The sequence below is a fragment of the Pseudorca crassidens genome, unplaced genomic scaffold, assembly GCF_039906515.1.
Source record: "Pseudorca crassidens isolate mPseCra1 unplaced genomic scaffold, mPseCra1.hap1 Scaffold_64, whole genome shotgun sequence".
Taxonomy (NCBI): domain Eukaryota; kingdom Metazoa; phylum Chordata; class Mammalia; order Artiodactyla; family Delphinidae; genus Pseudorca; species Pseudorca crassidens.
Genome location: NW_027136316.1, coordinates 1,573,154 through 1,593,339, shown reverse-complemented (window position 1 = coordinate 1,593,339; position 20,186 = coordinate 1,573,154). Strand labels below are relative to the sequence as shown.

Here is a 20,186-nt window from a genome sequence, read left to right as displayed (position 1 = left end):
ATTAATATGCATTATCTTTGTGGTTGTTTCTACATAACATTGAGTAGACCTGCTCTATGCTAAAGATTGTCTGATTTACTGCAGATCATTATGGAGGGTTTCCCAACATACAAAATACGTACACCTAGTTACTCCTGAGCTCCCACAGCACTTAGCTGGGTGCTCTCGACTCAAGGTCTCTATGAAGCTGGGGCTGAGGTCTCAGCTGTCGCTCCACAGGGGAGGACTTTTTCCCAGACTCACTGAGATGGGTACTGGCAGGATGCAGTCTGAGCTGAGAGCCGAGTGCCTCTGCCTGGAGGTCTGGGACTTCCCTGTGTTCTCTCCTACGTGGGCCTCTCCATATGGCAGCTAGTAACACCCATGCAGGCTTCCCCAGGTCCAAGGATAGGAGAGAGAGACAGACAGAAACAGAGAGAGAACACAGGATGCAGCAAGTGAGATGTAAGTGACAGAGGTTCTGTCAATGAATCTTAACACTGACCTCCCCTGATTTGCTACATTCTGTTGGTCAGAAGCCAGTCACTAGCTACTTAGTACTTGCACAAAGAGTTTCCTCGCTGCATGTGGACCACAGTCTCTGGCTGGGAACACCCAGGAAGGCATGTTCAGTGGTCTCCCCCAGAACTGGGAAAAGTGGCTGCATTCTGGATATAACTGAAAGTGACGAAAGTCCAGCCTCAATCATCAGAAGTGAAGTGAAAAGAAGCCAATGGGTTACGTGTCATTTCTCATCCACTAAAGCAGCAAAACAAAAGCTCCCCAAACTCCTGAAACTGAAACCCTTGGTGTGAATGAGGCACAGGACCACTCATTCCTCAGTGGTAGGAGGGGTACCGACTCTTCCAGGAGGATAATGGCTGCCTCATCCCCAGATGCCACCCAGTTGATTAAGGAGGTTACTTCTAGAAAGCAAAGGCACAGTGGTCAGAGGTGTGAACGAAGAGTCCACGTGGGTAGTGTTGTCTGTCTTATTTCTAAGAGCCTTGCATGGACACCTGCTTCCAGAGGGGAGCTGGTTCTACTGACAGTGAGAACAGGCTGCAGCTTTTTAAAATGACAATGCCCATACTACCCAAAGCAGTCTACAGGTTTAATGTGATCACTATCAAATTACACATGACATTTTTTCACAAAACTAGAACAAATAAACCTAAAATGTATATGGAACCATAAAAGACCCAGAATTGCCATAGCAATCCTGAGGAAAAAGAACAAAGCAGGAGGCATAACCCTCCCAGTCTTCAGACAATGCTACAATGCTAATCAACACAGCCTGGTATTGGAACAAAAACAGACATATGGATCAATGGAACAGAATAGAGAGCCCAGAAATAAACCCACAGAACCATGGTCAATTCATCTCTGATGAAGAATAGAGAATGGGGGAAAAGATGGTCTCTTCAGCAAGAGGTGTTGGAGAAGTTGGTTCATGCAAATCAATTAAATTAGAACACTCTCCCACCATACACAAAAATAAACTCACAATGGCTTAAAGGCTTAAATATAACACATAACACCATAAAACTCCTAAAAGGGAACATAGCCAAACATTCTCTGTCATAAATTGTACCAGTGTTTTCTTAGGTCAGTCTCCCAGGGCAATAGAAATAAAAGCAAAAATAAACAAACGGGACCCACTCAAACTTATAAGTTTTCTTACAGCAAAAGAAACAATAAACAAAATGAAAAGACAACATACAGACTAGGAGAAAATATTTCCAAATGATGTGACCAACAAGGGCTTAATTTCCAAAATATACAAAAAGCTCATACAACTCAACAACAAAAAACCGAAAAAACAAATCAAAAATGGGCAGAAGACTGAAACAGACATTTCTCTCAAGAAGACATTCAGATGGCCAATAGGCACACGAAAGGTTGCCCATCATCATTAATTATTAGAGAAATGCAAATTAAAACTACAATGAGGTACCACCTCACACCAGGCAGAATGGCCAGCATTAAAATGTCTGCAAATAAGAAACACAGGAGGGCGTGTGGAGAAAAGGAACCCTCCTACACTGTTGGTGGGAATATAAATTGACACAACCACTGTGGAGAACAGTATGGAGGTTCCTATAAATAGAGTTGCCTTATGATCCTGCAATCCCACTCTTGGGCATATATCTGGAGAAAACCATAATTCGAAAAGATACATGCACCCCAATGTTCATAAAAGCACTGTTTCTAATAGCTAAGACAAGCAAGCAACTTAAATATCCATTAACAGATGAATGGATACAGAAGATGTGGTACAAATATACAATGGAATATTACTCAGCCGTAAAAAGAATGAAATAATGCCTTTTGCAGCAACATGGATGCAACTAGAGATTAACATACTAAGTGAAGTAAGCCATAAAGATAAAGACAAATGCTATATGGTATTACTTATATGTGAAATCTAAAATATGACACAAATGAACCTATCTACGAAACAAAACTAACTCACAGACATAGAGAACAGACTTGTGGTTACCAAGGGGGAGGGAGTTGGGGAAGGATGGACTGAGAGTTTGGGGTTAGTAGCTGCAAACTCTTACATATAGAATGGATAAAAAACAATGTACTACTGTATAGCACAGGGAACAGGATATTCAATATCCTGAGATCAACCATAATGGAAAAGAATATAAAACAGATGTATATAAGTGTATAACTGAGACACATTGCTATACGGCAAAAATTAATACGACATTGTAACTCAACTATATTTCAATTAAAGAAAAAAGAATCAGTTTATCTGAAGAACATTAAAGGCCAAATGATCCTAAGAGTCATATACAGAGCATTCTATCCAACATACGCTGAATACACAGTCTTCTCAAGTGCAGAAAAAATAATTTCTAGCAAAGACCATATGACAGACCACATATCAAATCTTAATAAATTCAGGAAGACTTAATTTATACCAAGTATATTATCTGAAAATATTATTAAACTAGAAATCAATAACAGGAGGAAAACTGGAACTCTAACTAATACAAAAAATTAATCAACACTCTCCTGACCAACTAATTTATCAAAGAATAAATTTAAGAAGAAATAACACAGTATTTGGAGACAAACTGAAATGGAAACACAGTGTACTAAAAGCTATGGGATGCAGCCAAAGGAGTGTTAAGAGGGAGGTTTATTGCAACAAATGCTTACCTTCCGAATTAAGAAATATCTCAAATAAAAAACCTAACTCTTCTGTTCAAGGACGTGGAAAAAGACAAAACTGAGCCCAAAATTAGCAGAAGCAAGAAAATTATAAAGATTACAGAAGAAATCAGTGTGATAGAGAAGAGGAAAACAATAGAAAAGAACAGTGATGCTAAGAGTTGGTTCATTAAAAGATAAAATTTTGAACCTTTAGCTAGATTAACCAAGGAAAAGGAGAGAAGACCCAAATCAACAAAATTATAAATAAAAGAGAAGACATTACAACACCACTACAGAGATAAGAAGGATAACATGTTACTTTGAACTACTACATGCTAACAAACTGGGCAACCTAGATAAATGAAAAAAATTCTTAGAAAGATACAACCCATCAAAAGTGAATTAGGAAGAAAGAGAAAATCTAAATGAAGCAATTAGTAGTATGGAAATTAAATCAGTAATGAAAACTCTTCAAATGAAGAAAAACTCAAGATCAAATGGCCTCACTGGTAAATTTTACCAAATATTTAATGCATTAATGCCAAACCTAAAAGTCTTCAAAAAAGAAAGAGAAAAAACGGATAAGGAGAGAAAACTCCCAAGCTCAATTTACGAGGCCAGCATTACTTTGATATAATAATCTGAAATGAACACTGCCAATTACAGGCCAATAACACTGATGAATATAGGTTTAAAAATTTTGAATAAAGACTAGCAAATCAAATAAATATGATGCATCATATTAATAGAACAAAGGAAAAATATAATATCAATAGGCACAGAAAAAGCATTTGTTAAGTTAGGTATAAAATGAATGTAACTCAACATAATAAAGGCTAAATATCGGGACTTCCCTGGTGGCGCAGTGGTTAAGAATCTGCCAGCCAATGCAGGGGACATGGGTTCAAGCCCTGGTCCGGGAAGATTTCACATGCTAAGGAGCAACTAAGCCCATGCGCCACAACTATTAAGCCTGCACTCTAGAGCCCGTGAGCCACAAATACTGAGCCTGTGTGCCACAACTACTGAAGCCCACATGTCTAGAGCCCATGCTCTGCAACAAGGGAAGCCACTGCAATGAGAAGCCCATGCACCACAATGAAGAGTAGCTGCCACTCACTGCAACTAGAGAAAGCCCGCATGCAGAAACAAGAACCCAATGCAGCAAAAAGTAAATATTTTTTTTAAAAAAAGGCCAAATATGACAAGGTCACAGTTCAAAGCACACTCAAAAATGAAAGTGTGAAACTTTTTGTCTAATATCAGAAACAAGACAAGGGAGTCCACTCTCACCACTCATTCAGCATAGTAATGGAAGTCCTAGCCAGGGCAATCAGTCAAGGAAGAGAAATAAAAGGCATCAAAATTGGAAATTAAGAAGTAAAAATGTGTCTATTTTAAGATAACATGATTTTATATATAGAAACTGAAAAACTTCACCAAAAATCTATTAAAACTAATCAACATAATCAGTAAAGTTGCAGAATAAAAACTTAAAATGCAAAAATCAGTCATATTTCTATATACTAACAATGATCTGAAAAAAGAAAACCATTCTATTTATAAGAGCATCCAAACTAATAAAATAATAAGGAATAAATTTATCTAAGGAGTTGAAAGAGATCTACAATACAAGCTACAATACACTGATGAAAAAAATTGCAAAAGACAGAAATAAACGTAAAGTTATCCCTTGTTCATGATTGGACGAATTAATATTTTTAAAATGTCCACACCACCTAAAGCCATCTATGGATTTAATGCAATTCCTATCAAAATCCAATGGCATTTTTTAAAGTAGAATAAAACAACAGAGAAATGTATGAGGAATCAAAAAAGAACTTGTCTATGCGATGCGATCATGAGAAAGAACAACAAACCTGGAGGTATCACATTCCATGTTATCGAACTGTATTATAAACTATAGTAATGTAAATAGTATGGTATTGTCATGTAAAAAGGCATACACAACAATGGAATAGAACTGAGAATCCAGATATAAACCCATACATATAAGGTGAACTAATATTTGATAAGACAGTCAGGAACACTCGGTGGAGAGACAATCTCTTCATTAAACAGTGCTTGGAAAACTGCATAGTTACATGCAAAAGAATAAAGCTAGACTCCTGTCTAACACCACTCATGACAATTAAATAGAAATAAGATAAGGTAAAGACGGGAGGCCATAAAACTCCTCGAAGAAAACAATAAAAAAATTTTTAACATGGTCTTAAATATTATTTTTGATGATACCTTAAGCACAAGCAACAATTTAAAAAATTAACAAGTGGAACTATATCAAACTAAAAGTCTGCTACACAGCAAAATAAATCATCAACAAGATGAAAAGAGCCTATGTAATCAAAAATAATATTTGCAAACCTTACAACAAATAAGGAGTTGATATCCAAAATACATCATAGAACTCAGTAGCACAAAATAATTAAGCCAATTAAAATCTGTGCCAAAGACCCCAACAGACATTTTTCCAAAGAAGATATGTGAATGTACAACAAATACATGAAAATGTGTTCAACGTCACTACACATCAGGGAAATTATATAAAAACCACAATGAGATATCACCTCAGGACTGTTAGAATGGAATTCATCAAAGAGACAAGAGATCTGCTAGCAAATGCTAGCAAAGATGTGGAGAAAATGGATGATTTGTGTGCTTTTGGTTGTCTTATAAATTGGTTCAGCCTCTATGGAAAACACTAGAGAAGGCCCTCAAAATTTAATAGGGCTACCATATGGTCCAGCATTTTAAACTATGGGAATATATTAAAAGAATTACAAACACTATGTTGAAGAGATATCTGCACCTCCATGTTCATAGCAGCAGTGTTTACAATAGCCAAGACATGGAAAAAACGTGTGTCTATCAACAGATGAGTGGATATAAACCTTGTGATATATTTAGAAAAAGGAGTAATATTCAGCCATAAGAAAGAAGGAAATCCCGCCATTGGTGACAATATGGATGGACCTTGAGGGCGTTATACTAAGTGAGAGAAGTCAGACCAAGCTTACATGTGGGAAAAAAAAAATAAAACAACAAAACACTCATAGAAAAAGATCAGATTTTTGGTTACCAGAGGAGGGAAGTGGGAAGAGGCAGAATTTGATGAAGTCCAAAAGTACCAACTTGCAGTTATAGGGTAAGTAAGTATTGAGAACGTTATATACAACATGATGAATAGAGTTAACACTGCCATATGGTATATTTGAAAGATGTTCAGCAAGTAGATCTTAAGAGCTCTCATCACAGGAGAATATATTTTCCTTTTCTTTCTTTTCTTGCATCTATATAAGATGATGTATGTTAACTAATCTTACTGTAATAACAATTTCACAATATATGGAAGTGAAATCATTATAATGTACATTTTCAACTTAAATAGTACTGTGTTCAATTATATCTCAATAAAACTGGGGGGAAATTACAACAGCTTTACAATAATGCCTTTTAAATTAAAAAAATTTTTTAAAAGCAAATGGAAACACAAGTTGCTAAAACTTATGGGCTGCAAGAAAAACAGTAATAAGAGAGTTTATTGCAACAAATGCCTACAATATGAAAAAAGAAAGATCACAAATAAACAAATTTACTTCTCAGGGGACTAGCAAACAAAGGAACAAACCACTAAGCTCACAAGTAGCAGAGCAATGAAATAAGAAATATGAGAATAGAAATAAAACAGAGACCATGCAAACAATAGAAAACATCAATGCAAGGGTGGTTTTTGAAATGAAAACAAAATTAACCTTTTAGCTATACTAATGAAGAATAAAAGAGAATACTCAAATAAAATCAGAAATGAAAAAGGAGACATTACAACTGATGCAACAAAAATACCACAGCTCATGAGAGGTGACCATCAACACATATATACCATCAAGTTTGATACCCTAGAAGAAAAGAATTCCTAGCAACAGAAAAACTACCAAAACTGAATCATGAGGAAATAGACAAGCCTAACAGACCAACGATGAGTGAAAAGATTGTATCAGTAATAAAAAATTTCCAAAAAAAAAGGCTAGGACCAGATGGTTTCATTGGGAAATTCAACCAAACATTTAAATCGAATTAAAACAAATCCATGTCAAACTTTTCTAAAAAACTTTGAGGTACATTCTCAAACTCATTTAATGAGTCCAGCATTATCCTGATACCAAAGCTAGTTAAGGACACTACAAGAAAAAAAAAAAACTGTCAAGTATTACTGATATAGATGCAAAAATTTTCAGTGAAATACTAGCAAAAAGAATTCAACAGTATATTAGTGGTCGTACTTTCTCAGTTTTTCCAAGTCATCGGGAGGTGGGGAACGACACGGATGTACTCGGACGGCGCTTGGCCTTCCCTGGCCTCCGCACTGTATCCCGAACTTATTCACCAATTTTTTACGTCTCTCGCTGGAGTGGAGCCCGGGCCGGATGGCAAAACAAGGAGGCGCTGGGAGGGCCACCGCGGGCCTTCCCTTCCTCCTGCCCACGGGATGATGATGCCCCGACCCACAGGCCATCCAACGGTGCGTCCTCGCTGCTTTGGGAGCCTGGGTCCGTACAGGTGCTGTCGTGGCACTGGGGCTGCTCACCGGGGGCCACTTTCTTTTCTGCATGTTCCACAGGAAACAGTCACAGATCTCCGTGGATGGGATTCCCCTGCATTCTGGCTGCGTCTACACTGGCAGCAACCAGCGTCCTGTCTCCTTTTTGCCTCGACGCAGTGCTTGTGTGTTGACACCACACGCAGGTCCCCTCACCGCGGGGGACGACACGGAGTGTCGCGGGCGAGCGGGGAGGACTCTCCAGGAGCCACGACCGTCCCACCTGGGTCTCGGTGGTCAGAGTCCCTAACAAACGTGTGGGAAACGGGGTGCGGCCTGGGCCATCCGCTGGTGGTCGGAAGGAGCCCTGAGTCCGGGCACAATCCTGGTTGGAAGCAGTTGTCTGAGGCTCCCCCATGGAATAAGCTCTCTCTCTATATCCTGGGAACGGTGCTTTATGTTTCCATGAATTAGTACATTCAAGCCTGCTGTTCTAAAACAATCTGGAAATGGATTGCTCCATGTCTGCAATGATCTGCCAGTTTCTCAGTACCGAGATAGGTATCTGCCCTTCTTGTGAGAAAAATCCTTTGGCTCCAAAATTCTAATATGGGGATAAACCACTGCCTGACTCTGAGTTCTTGGAATTTTTCTGTCCAGGTACATACAGTTCTCCAGGAGTAGCAGCCTTGTAAAAGAGTAAATTAATTTATAATTTTCTTTTAATTTATGAGAGAAATAATACATTAAAAATTGAAGTAACAGGATTAGTTGAATTAATGCTGACTCTGAGTCCTCTGTGTGTGCTGAGACTGGAGCTCCTACTGAAGGCTCTTCCACCATGAGTACAGGTGTAGGGTTTCTCTTCACTTGAGTGTCCCGGTGGTTTAAGAAAGAGAAATTCTAGCTGAAGGCTCTACCTCATTGATTGCAGATATAGAGTATCTCTTCTTGAGTTCTCTGGTACATATAAATGTGAGAGCAGCATCTAAGAGTTCTTCCACATTTATTATATTTATAGGGCTTCTTCCCAATGTGACTTCTCACATGATGTCTAAGGTCATGGCTTTGTCTTATGTTTCCCCACATAGATGACACTCACAAAGTTTCCTCTCCAGCGTGAATGAGTCCACGACTTTGAAGTAACCAAGTTTCAACTGAAAGCTCTTCCAGATTTATTCCTGACATAGAACTTCTCTGCTATTTGAGCTCATATATGTGAATGAAAGTTGGCCTCTGATGAAGGGTCTTCCACATTCACTTCGTTTTTAGGGTTTCTCTCCAGTGTGATTTTTCATGTGTGTAAAGGCAAAACTCCAGCTGAGCTATTTCTCACTGTCATAACATTTATAGGGGTCCCTCCAGGGTGAGTTCTCTCATGCCATCTAAGTTTAGAGCATTGACTAAAGCTTTCCCACATTGATAGGATCTATATGGTTTCTCTGCAGTATAATTCACCTTATGTTATTGATACTTAAAAAAGGAATATTGGCCAAAGACTCTTCCAGATTAGTGACAAGTTGAGGATTTTTCTCCTGTGTGAATTTTTGGTGTATATAAAGGTGAAGGCTCTAGTTAAATTCTTTCCCACATTCATAGCATTTATAGGGATTCTCTCCTGTTTGAGTTAATACCTGTGAAATTCACGTTGTTGCGTGTGAAATCTCCTCACATGCATTACATTCCATGGACTCTCCTCCAGAGTGAAGACTCTGCTATGTGCAAGGAAAGGAGAGGCTGTTACAGATGTTCACGCACGTCCATGTACTCATTTCTCTACGTACTGGCTCTAGTCTTCTCTCTCACTGGTAGTCTTCTTTTAAAATAAACTGCCCATGTTCGTTCTATTCACATGCAGTGTTACTTGGTGAATTCACACTGATTTTCTATTTTGTAGCCTCTCGCCTGCATAACTTTCTGATTAAATTTTAAGTCTTCTTTATTTTTCACACGTTATATACATGAGCTATGTTGAGGCAATTCCACTTTTATTGAAACTGAAGTTCCAGTTTGTCTTCAGGGAAATGTTATTCCAAAATTTAAAGTATTCCAAATATTCTACTGGGACAGAATTTATGCTTAGGCGTTTTATCCATCAGCAGATTGTCATGAACTCCTATTTTATCCCATTACCAGGTCTCTTATGTGACGACTGAGTTCATCCCCAAGAAACATACCATTGACCTGCAGATAAATGGGTCCTTCCTGAACGCATGCTGTGTTGGTATCACTTCATGTTTTTTAAGGTCACCTTCCATGTCTGAGAAAAAGAGAAAAGAAATAGCTACAGTGACTTAGGGGAAGGAGAATTTTGCAAATGCTCACAAGGCTAATGTAAGTATGTGTCAAGTATTGGCTTTAACACAGAGAAAAGATGTGAAATGGAGGAATATAGCAACAATTAGATACATGATATAGAACATTGATGATGTATACTATTTTTAAGAGTAAAATGACTGAAAAATAAAGTGAAGGTGGGATGTCAGGGAGATTAAGACACAGTAAATCAACAAAAGGGAGAGACTGAAACAAAAGTTGCTACATGAATAATAGTAACAGAAAGAGCACTTTCTCAGAAGCCAAGGAATGTACATAAAGTTAGATGAATAGAGATTAATGTGCTCAAAGAATTAGGACACCATTGGAGTGGTATTTCTGCATTGGCCTTACAAGGTGTGAGAAGACTTCTTCTTCAAGGAAATCTGCAGTTGACATTACAGGTCCAGTTCTCTCACTGACCAGGCCCTCTCCACATGGAATCTCAAGAGCCTGGAGCCCACCTAGAGCTGGGACTCTGGGAATCCTCTTTCTTCCTCTACACCTCTTCTCCTGATTACGGCTGGGAAATCACATCTACTTGTAGAGGCAAAAACCATTTGTGGAAAAATGTATATGGATTTGGAGTTCTGATTTGGGATCTGCGTGTGGTCTTCAGGTTCACATCAGGAGGAGAAGCAAGGCCAACAGGAAAGAGCAGCACAGGGAAGGGCGTCCTGAGCTCTGGCAGCACCACCAGCCCTTCCCCAGAACAGAAGGACGCTGACCATTGCTTCAGATGTTAAGGAACTGTCTGTTGATGTGTAGGTCCCAGGACTTTGACAGACTGCAGGATCATTTTTTCTCACTTTCCTCTGACCAGTGTGAATCAATTGTTCTATAGTGGCTTAAACTTTATTTTCAAAAAAAAAAAAATCCAATATTATAACTGAATGCCAACCCTATGACTTGAATTTTAAAGGGACAATATCTGTTCTGTGTAACTTTGTAGGGTTAAACTCCACCGGAGTTTGCACAGCAGAATGGTTTTTGGAAAATATTTAATGCATTTATTTATCCATTTAAGGCCTCCATGCAGTGAGCGCCCAGCACTGGTGTGAGTGTTAGATATGGAGCCGCAAGAAAGGCATACTACAGTTATCGGAAAGTCTACTATCATTTGAAATGGCAAAGATGAAGTAAACAAATGTACAAGATCATTTCGTCCAGGTTTTAGTAAGTGCTTTATGAGTGTATATGTGTCAGGGTGGGGAGGGGAGTAAACTCTGGGGAAGCTACTCTGGATGACTTTTTATTAAATAAATAAATGCTGACAGTGTCATCCACAGAGAACAGATGACTGTTGTTCTCCATCATCACATCCCTGTGCAGGGTCCTCTGAAATGGCTCTAACAGGCCTCCCTATTTTTTTTTTTTTTTTGCGGTATGTGGTCCTCTCACTGTTGTGACCTCTCCCGTTGTGGAGCACAGGCTCCGGACGCGCAGCCTCGGCGGCCATGTCTCACGGGCCCAGGCACTCCACGGCATCTGGGATCTTCCCAGACCGGGGCACAAAGCCATGTCCCCTGCATCGGCAGGGGCACTGTCAACTACTGAGTCACCATGGAAGCCCAGGTCTCCCTTTTTTGATGAAGATTATAGCCACAATTTGAAGGTGGCTAATTCCTAAAAACATGCTGGACTTTCTGGTTCAGGCTTCTCCATGCCCAAGAGTATCCAGAGGTGATGGTTGAGGGTGACTGCACTGGGATAAGGCAGCTGTGTGTATCAAAAGCTCAAACCCTTCTTGAGGCCAAGTCCAATATTTCTCTGGGCTGACTTGGCATATGTCTTTCAAAAGCATCACAGAGATGTGCACACTCTGAATACACAATAGTTTTCATGATTAAGGAATATCACATAAGTGGTGTGAAATAACCAGCACATTCTATGACAGAATGTAAGTTCTGAGTTCCGGGCTAGCAATTATAATATTTGTACTTGGGAATTAATAAATAAACCCTGTGTTCCACCAATTTTTATTAAATCTACAGACAACACAAGGCGAGAAATATCCATCTTCTGCCACTAATCAGCTTTGATTGTGGGTAAATTATTTCCCATTTTGAACTTCATAATTTTCAGGTGTGAATAAGTTTCATAACCTCTTGAGAGAGTTGAGTGATTACATGATCTAATAGGTAAGTGCTTCTCACATAACAAAAGCCAATAAATAAAAGATATATATTATTATATGTTATTTATTATTTGTTCAGGAATATTGTCATTGAAAAGTCAGAGAGCCTTGAGGCAATGTGCACCCCTCTGCATGACTGGACAAGTTTTATAGTAAACTTGGGGTCAGGAGGTGTTGCCTGTATCATCTCCACTCTCATCAGTGTTCATCACCAGATGTGAAGACAAAGTGTGTATGATGAGTCCAGGTGCAAAGTTCAGTTGTCCCCTTGGTTCACATCTGTTGTGTAAGGGGAATTCTTTCCCTTGGGAAAGCAACTCATGGCTCATGAAGTGAAGAGCTAAAACCATTGAGAATCCAGCCAGCAGCCACTGGTGGGGATGACTGGGGCGCCTGAGTGAATGTCTAGGGTCTCCCAGGATGAGGGAACAGGCTGAGGAGGCCAGGTCTGCAGAGTCGAGTTTACACAAGGTCCCCACTTGCATCTGGGCCTGGGTGGAGCAGAGACATTTACGGGCTGGGATGCCAGCTCCTGCCTGGGAGCTGTAGTAGTATGGGGCAGAAAAGCAGGAGGTGCGGCCCATCTTTGTTTCTGAAGACACTCATCTTTCTGGCTCCAGACACCAGGCTATAAGGAAGACTTGATTCTTGTTTTTCAGAGTTGTTTTAGCTATTCTAATTCCTTTGCCTTTCCAACTCAGATTCTTTAAAAGGTAAATGCATATCCTGTTGTTGGTGCTGGCTTTTCTTTTCTTTATTATTATTATTTTTTAACTACCCTGGAAGTTCTACAAATGGCTATTTTCATTGAATAGTTCATTATCAACATCTTTCTAAGTCAGTACCTATAGATCTACGTCATTTAAAAACTATCAGTAACCCAAACACCAATTGATAATAATGCATTGTGGGGATGCACTAACCAGAATTTATTTACCTAAATTCTCTTTATGTCTATGTTTTTGAAATACTCTGTTTTTATATTAAGTAAAGCTGATATCAATATTCTTATTACACATGTAATTTGCAGAGATGTTCCCCACACAGCAGTTTGTTATTTGACTTTGCTTGTGGAATATGTAAAGATCAATTTGTGGTCAAGTTTACCATTCATTTCTTTGATGGCTTCTGGACTTTTTAAAGAAATGTTTCACAAGGACTCCACTATGAAATCACAAATAAAAATTATTCATACATGTTTTCACCGAGTACATTCATCGTTTCAGTTTTTCACTCCACACAGCCCGAGTCGCCGCAATATCTCTAAGTCCGCCCCAGGAGCAGGGACCCGCCCGTGTGCTCGGGGATCCTTCGCTGCAACCACCCGGCGACATGTTCCCAGCTCCCTCCCCCTTTCTGTCTGCTGCCGGGGTCGGGCCGCGTCGTACCGAGCCGGGGGCTAGCTCCGAGGCGGACGCCCCGGGACGAGCTCGGGCGTTTGGGCGGCCCGCGCTGCACCCTCGCCGGCCGGCGATCGGGATCCTTCCCGGTTCCGTTGTAGTCGTTTGCCGGGCGCTACATAGCGGCCGCTTTGAGATCGTCCCTTCCCTCCGTAACTTCGGCGACTTTCGCGAGGGCTGTGACTCGGCCGCCAGGCGCAAGGCAAAGTTCCGGGAGGCGCTAATGCTGGCGGCGACTGTCCCGGTGGCGCCGAGGCGTGGGCGCTTCCTGCTGTAGCCGGAGATTGGCCGAGAAGATTCATGTGGTGTGAGGCCGGCCTTGCGCTTCGTGGCTGTGATTGGGGTGGTCCTGGTGGGTCTACCAGCACGCCCTGGTACCCCTCCACCCGCAAGACTGAGCGTGGTTATAGGACACGGTGTCCGTGCCCGACGTCGTCCTCCACGTCCTGGTGGTCGTACTTTCTCAATTTTTCCGAGTCATCCGAAGGTGCGGAACGACACAGATGTACTCGGACGGCGTTTGGCTTTCCTCGGTCTCTCCGCTGGATCCCGAACTTATTCACCAACTTTTTATGTCTCTCGCCGGAGTGGAGCCGGCCCGGATGGAGAAACAAGGAGCACTGGGAGGGCGACAGCGGGCCTCCTCTTCCTCCTGCCCGTGGGACCATGACGCCCGACCCACAGGCCGTCTGGCCGTGCGTCCTCGCCGCCTTGGGGACCCGGGTCCGTCCAGGTGCCGTCGCGGCAGTGGAGCTGCTCCCCGGCGACCACCTTCGTTTCTCCAGGTTCCACGTGAAGCGGTCACGGGGCTCCGTACATGGGATACCCTTCAGGTCAGGCTGCATATACAATGTTCTCGTCACCTGTTCTCGGCGCAGCGCTTGTGTGTCGACAGCACACGCAGGTCCCCTCACCGCGGGGTTCGACACGGAGTATCGCGGGCAAGCGGGGAGGACGCTCCAGGCGGCGGCCGTCCCACTTGTGTCTCGGTGGTCGGAGCCCGTAACAAACGTTTGGAAAACAGGGTGCGGCCTGGGCCGTCCGCAGATAGTCCGGAGGAGCCACGAGCCCGTGCGCAATCCTGTTTGGAAGCGGTGGTCTGAGGCTCCCCCACGGAATAAGCCCTCTCTCTGGATCCTAGGAACGGTCTCTGGACCCGCGGTGGCTCACACCGGACCGAGCAACGCGACGAATGGCGGCCTGGGTCGACCCCAGGAGTTAGGGCGGCGGCTGTACGCCTGCGCCCTTGCACAACCCGGGTTCGTCCCGCTGAGATTCGCACCAGTGGAGCTTCACCTGGGGGGCTCCTGGAGCAAGGTCGACCAGATGGCTTGGCAACGATATTGGGGATGAGAAAAATATACATTGGATTAATGTGGTTTTTTTTTTTTCTTTCAGTGTAAGACTCACAGTAGACTCATCACAATGTGGGCATTCATGAAATAAGAAATCCTGAGATTTTGGTAATGAAAATTACCATTGTTTTCGTTACTCAACACTAGTGTAATTCTTACCACTGTTTGCAGTTAATTTTGAAAACACTGACTAAAGATTCTTTATCCCAAGAGTATTTGAAGATGTTGAAAGAGGGTTTCCAGAATACAGAATTTTCTATCTACGCCTGGGAGTCAGGGAACTCATCCCTCTAATCATGAAGTCCTGCCCCACCCCCCGCAGGACGCAATCTGGAAAGCCAGACACAAATTTGTGCAGCAAGAGACCCCAAGTGTCAGTGCTTGCTCAGCAACTGAAAACTTCCTCAGTATTCATCCTTTGCATTCAGAGCAGAATGTAGGAAAGCCAAATATGTTGCCCTAGGCAGTCATGCGGGCTTCCCCTCTTCTTGTCCGCTGCCTCCAGCTTCCTCACATCACAATTTTCTTTTTTGCCACCAGAAAGCACTTCTGCGTGTGCTTGGGTCAGTGTAACGTGAGAGGCGGTGTCTGTGCCTCTCAGTCTGTAGCGCCGGCTGTGAACAAATAGTGCTTGTCTCGCTTGGGAGGTCTTTCGTCATGTCTACAGAGCTTAGTAGAGTGAGAATGAGAACCAACCAATAAACAAACAACTCAGGATTATATGTTTTTTTGACGTTCTCTTATAAAAATCACATTTACTCATGATGATTTTTAAAGTGAGATACATACACATATCATAAAATTCACCCTTTCATAAGTGTACAATTCAGTGATTTAGAGTTGACATAGAAAGTTGTACAACCATCATCAGTACTAATTGAGAACATTCCATCACCTCAGAAAGAAATCCAGACCTCACTATACAGCCACTTCCACACCTCACTCTTCCCCATTAGCCTTCAGCAACCCCCTGTGTGCTTTTTGTCTATGGATTTGCCTGTTCTGTATATTTCAAGCAATTGGAATTGCACAATTCTGGACATCTCTGTCTGGCTTCTCACACTTAGTGTCATGTTGTGGCGTCTCATCCACGTTTCAGCCTGTGGTTCATTCGTCTGTTTCACTTAAGAATTTGCCATTCTAGGGCTTCCCTGGTGGAGCAGTTGTTAAGAATCCGCCTGCCAATGCAGAGGACCCATGTTCGAGCCCTGGTTCGGGAAGATCTCACATGGTGCTGAGGGCACATGCACCACGATTACTGAGCCTGTACTCTATGACCTGCAAACCACAACTACCGAAGCCTGCAAGCCTAGAGCCCATGCGCTGGAACAACAGAAGACAACGCAATGAGAAGCCCACGCATCACAATGAAGAGTAGCCCCCGCTCGCTGCAATTAGAGAAAGCTCGCACACAGCCATGAAGAGCCAACGCAGCCAAAAATAAATAAATAAATAAGAAATAAGAATTTGTCATTCTAGATCATTAAGATATACACACGTACACAGACACTTTCTATAATTTTTTAAAATGTGAAACATACAGAATATATAAATTCCATCATAACCATTTTTTGCACACAGCTCCACGGTATTATGTCATATTTTCCTGCAGATTCTCAACTTGCTCCACCATCCTACAGCTTCCCCCAAGCCCCATGGGCATGTGCGCAGTCCTGTTGTATTTTCTGACAACCCCACAAATCACCCACCCCGACCAGGACTCCACCAATGGGTGCCTCGTGCTGGCGGCCAAAGAAGACAACACCTGTGCAGGGAGTGGGGTAGTGGTGGAAAATGGACAGAGAGACGAAAGGAGACAGAGGTGGCAAAAGCGTGATCCCCCGGAACCCACGGTCTCCCAATCAAGTACAGCCCACTTATCCTCAGAGTGGTGTGCTGTACGATGATGGCATCCAGGGGGGCACACTGCCAGTGAGGCTCCACTCCCCAGTGTGCTCTGAGCCCTGGGCTCCCCAGGCTCCTGTGAGTGGGCCGCTTCTGTCACATCCTTCAGCCCTCTGTGGACCACACGCTCAGGCTGGGACTTTTGATTTCCCAGGAGACTGTGCACACTCAGGGTGTGTGGCCAGTTGCAAAAGGTCAGGACCAGCCAATAGCCAAGTCCTGTCCCCTGTATTTCAGTGCCGCCCTGACGCCACCTGCCCTTCTCCTACTCACTCTTTCATTCCTCTATGAAAACATTCCATCATCATATTGCAAGCTGGGGTTACGGGGACAGCAGTGACAGGGGACAGCAAGAGTTGAGCATCTTACAGTGAGATGCCAGGAACTCATCCAGGCTCCACCTCAGCCAGCATAACTGTCAGATTTACTTAGAGTTAGGAACAGAGGTTCCAAAGGCACTATTGACTTGAAGTAGGCCATGCAGAAAGCTGAGAAATGAGGTCTGGTGGCCGGTAAATCTACCAAGGAGAAACACTGAACCCCAGGTAATCGTAATCAGGTTGGTTAAAGGCAAAGAGGGAGGAATGTGTCCTGGTGGGGGAGGGGTGGAAACTTCCTCTGTTTCTGCTTCCCCACTTCTCACTGCCCAGGGGTCCAGACACCGGGCCACGTCCTCCTCAACCCCATGTGCTCCCATAATATCTTCTCCTGGCTCAGGAACCACAGAAGGACTCCTGCCTTTAAGCTTTTCAATACTGAGAGGTACAGCCATGAAATGTCTTCAAAGTGTAAACAAATTGAAATGAAAGATAACAGACCTCCAGACTACTGAAGTGGCAGAGGAGGTGAAGGTGAGTAATGCCCCTCGGCCTCCTGGTCCTTGAATGAGGGAGGAGGAGGAGGAGGAGGAGGAGGAAACTGACCTTCGGTGAACTTGACTTACACATGGCCTGTGTTTAATCCTTTCACTGTTCAGTCATTTAGTCATCACCACACATTTACGAGCTCCTCTCTGAGTCTCGCCCAGTGTCCTCACAGAGTTCACAGGCTGGAGAGGTAATCAAAGCATGATCACAGCCCTGGGGTGTTGCACATGGGGCCAAAGTCAGCAAGAATGGGTGGCCATCAGCATGTCTTCATGGATGAGGCAACATCTGAGCTGGGACTCGAAGGATGAGTTCTCCTCTCGCCAAAGTGGCACTGAGCAGGAAACACACAAGATGAATGAATAAGGGAATGAAGGAATACAAGGGCATGCCCCTAACACCACAGAAGGACGGCATCCCACCAAGATGGTGGCTTGGGAACACAGGGTGCACTGGGGGAAGAGTGGGGAGATGCTGCAGCATGATGCCTGCCTCACTCCCTATATGGGCTTTGCTGCCGCAGTGAGCTGTGCTCTACCTGCTCAGGGAGATATGTCTGTCCTCTGCTCTGGGATCCTGTAGCTCTTTACCAGCAATGACCACATGTGGTGACACATGTGTATTTGTCTGCCACATGAACGGCCTTTGCGATGAGGGAAAGTTTGGTGTGCATCCCAGGACTGAAAGGAAAGAGAGGATGGTGGGGAGTCCTGCAGCAGTGGGATCATGGTGTGGGCTGCTGGGGTGGGGTGAGGCAACAGCCATTTCTGGAGCTTGGGGGGGCGCATTAGTGGCTTTCTTACCAAAGGGACTTCCAAGAAAAAAAATGCAACTCAGTTTGGGCTGCACTGACTTTGAGAAGCTTGGAGGACCTTTGGGCAGAGACCTCTGGAAGGAGCTGGACATAGAAGATGAAAGTGTGAGAGAGTGTCATGACCAGAACTCATGACCCAGATGAGATGGGAGGAGGTGGAGTGGAAGGAGACTGAGGACACAGAGGAAGTTCATGAACTGGGGTCATCAAGGTGGAGACCCCTCAAGTAAATTCCACAGCCTGCTAGCTCCTCACAGAGTGCTGGGTCCAGGGAGGCCACTCAATAGACATGCACTGAGTTGACCCAAAGTCACCAAAGTTTTCACGTTGAGTCACTGGAATAGAATATGCTGAATTCAACAGATTGGTGGTGAGGCTTTTATGTTAATGAGCTAAGAAAGTGAAAGGAAGAATACAAATAAAAGCAAAATGCAGACTCAAGAGAAATCTAAGAATCCACACTAGTAACTAAGACTCTCAACATGCAGCCCACTGTGGCCTCAGGGCCTTTGCACTTGCTGATCTCTCAGCGTGGAACACTCTGCTCTCTCCATTGTTCACTGAACACACTCAGAAATTTGCTCAACCTTCCTTCCTGACTATTTCTCCCCAAGATACATATCACCATCGGACGTTGTGTCCATTTTATTCTTTTCTGTCTCCCCCACAATTCTGTCGCCTGCATGAGAATGGGGACTCCCTCCTTTTTCATCACCCACTGCTGCACCTCAGTGTGTGGAACAGGCCTGGAACTCAGTGGGAGACAGCTCGGTATCAGAGAGCTTATGCCAGATGGAGAATGAAGGGTTTAGAGGACACTCGGCTGCAGGTCTTGGTCTCTTGTTCTGCATGTATCTCACTATTATAATAAAGAGTCAACATCAGACCCAGGGAAAGCAGCTGCTCTGACTTGGGGAAAATCCTATTTATAACCCGCACCTCCCGTGCTGAGATCATACGGGTGGACGTCAGGTCCCAGGCTCTCACCGGCATCTCCCGTCCTCCCAACATCTCCTCGCATTTCCCTGAGAAACCCCGGCTCAGGACATCCACCAATCCCTCCACTTGGTGGGGCCAGTGCTCAGCCATCAATATTTCTAGCTGAGAAAATGTTTTGTCTGTGCTGTGGAACATAGAAAACCCTCTCCTCCACCGTTGTACAATCTGAGTCTCACCTTCCCCTCGGCTACACCCACACCTGGAGGGATTCTGAGTTTTTGTTCAGCAGGTGAGAACCTGCACATGGCAGGCGCTGAGGCTCCTCCAGCCATCACGATGCACCCGAACCTCCATGACAAGTCCACAGGCTGTGTGAGCAGATAGGGTCCCCCCTGCGGACTTCTCCAGGGCTGGGCCTGTACTTCTTCCTCCCCAAACCAGAACCAGAACCAGGACACTGGCCGTGGCTCTGAGTGGGGAAGGGTAGGAGGGGACAAGAGGGCTCAGTGCACTCTGATCCCGGTGAGGGTTACCAGCGGTGTAAGAGGGACAGTGGGGCGGCTTGGCCTGCTTGGTGGCCGGGATCTAAGGCTGCTTACAAGCTGCAGCTGCACCTGCCAAAGATGTTGATGGTGACAAAGTGCTCCTGCGTGTGTAGGTGCCAGAGCCACTCACATAGCTCTCTCGCAACCAGTTACAATAAACACCCACATTGATCGGCAACAGGGGAAGGGCTGACTGTGATC

At 43.6% G+C, this 20,186-nt stretch overlaps 1 long non-coding RNA gene across 1 annotated transcript in view; it reads right to left on the bottom strand.

The window, feature by feature from the left end:
- The window catches only part of LOC137218234 (uncharacterized), a 147,540-nt gene that overhangs the window by 37,147 nt on the left and 90,207 nt on the right, over positions 1 to 20,186 (bottom strand). The window lies entirely within an intron of this gene.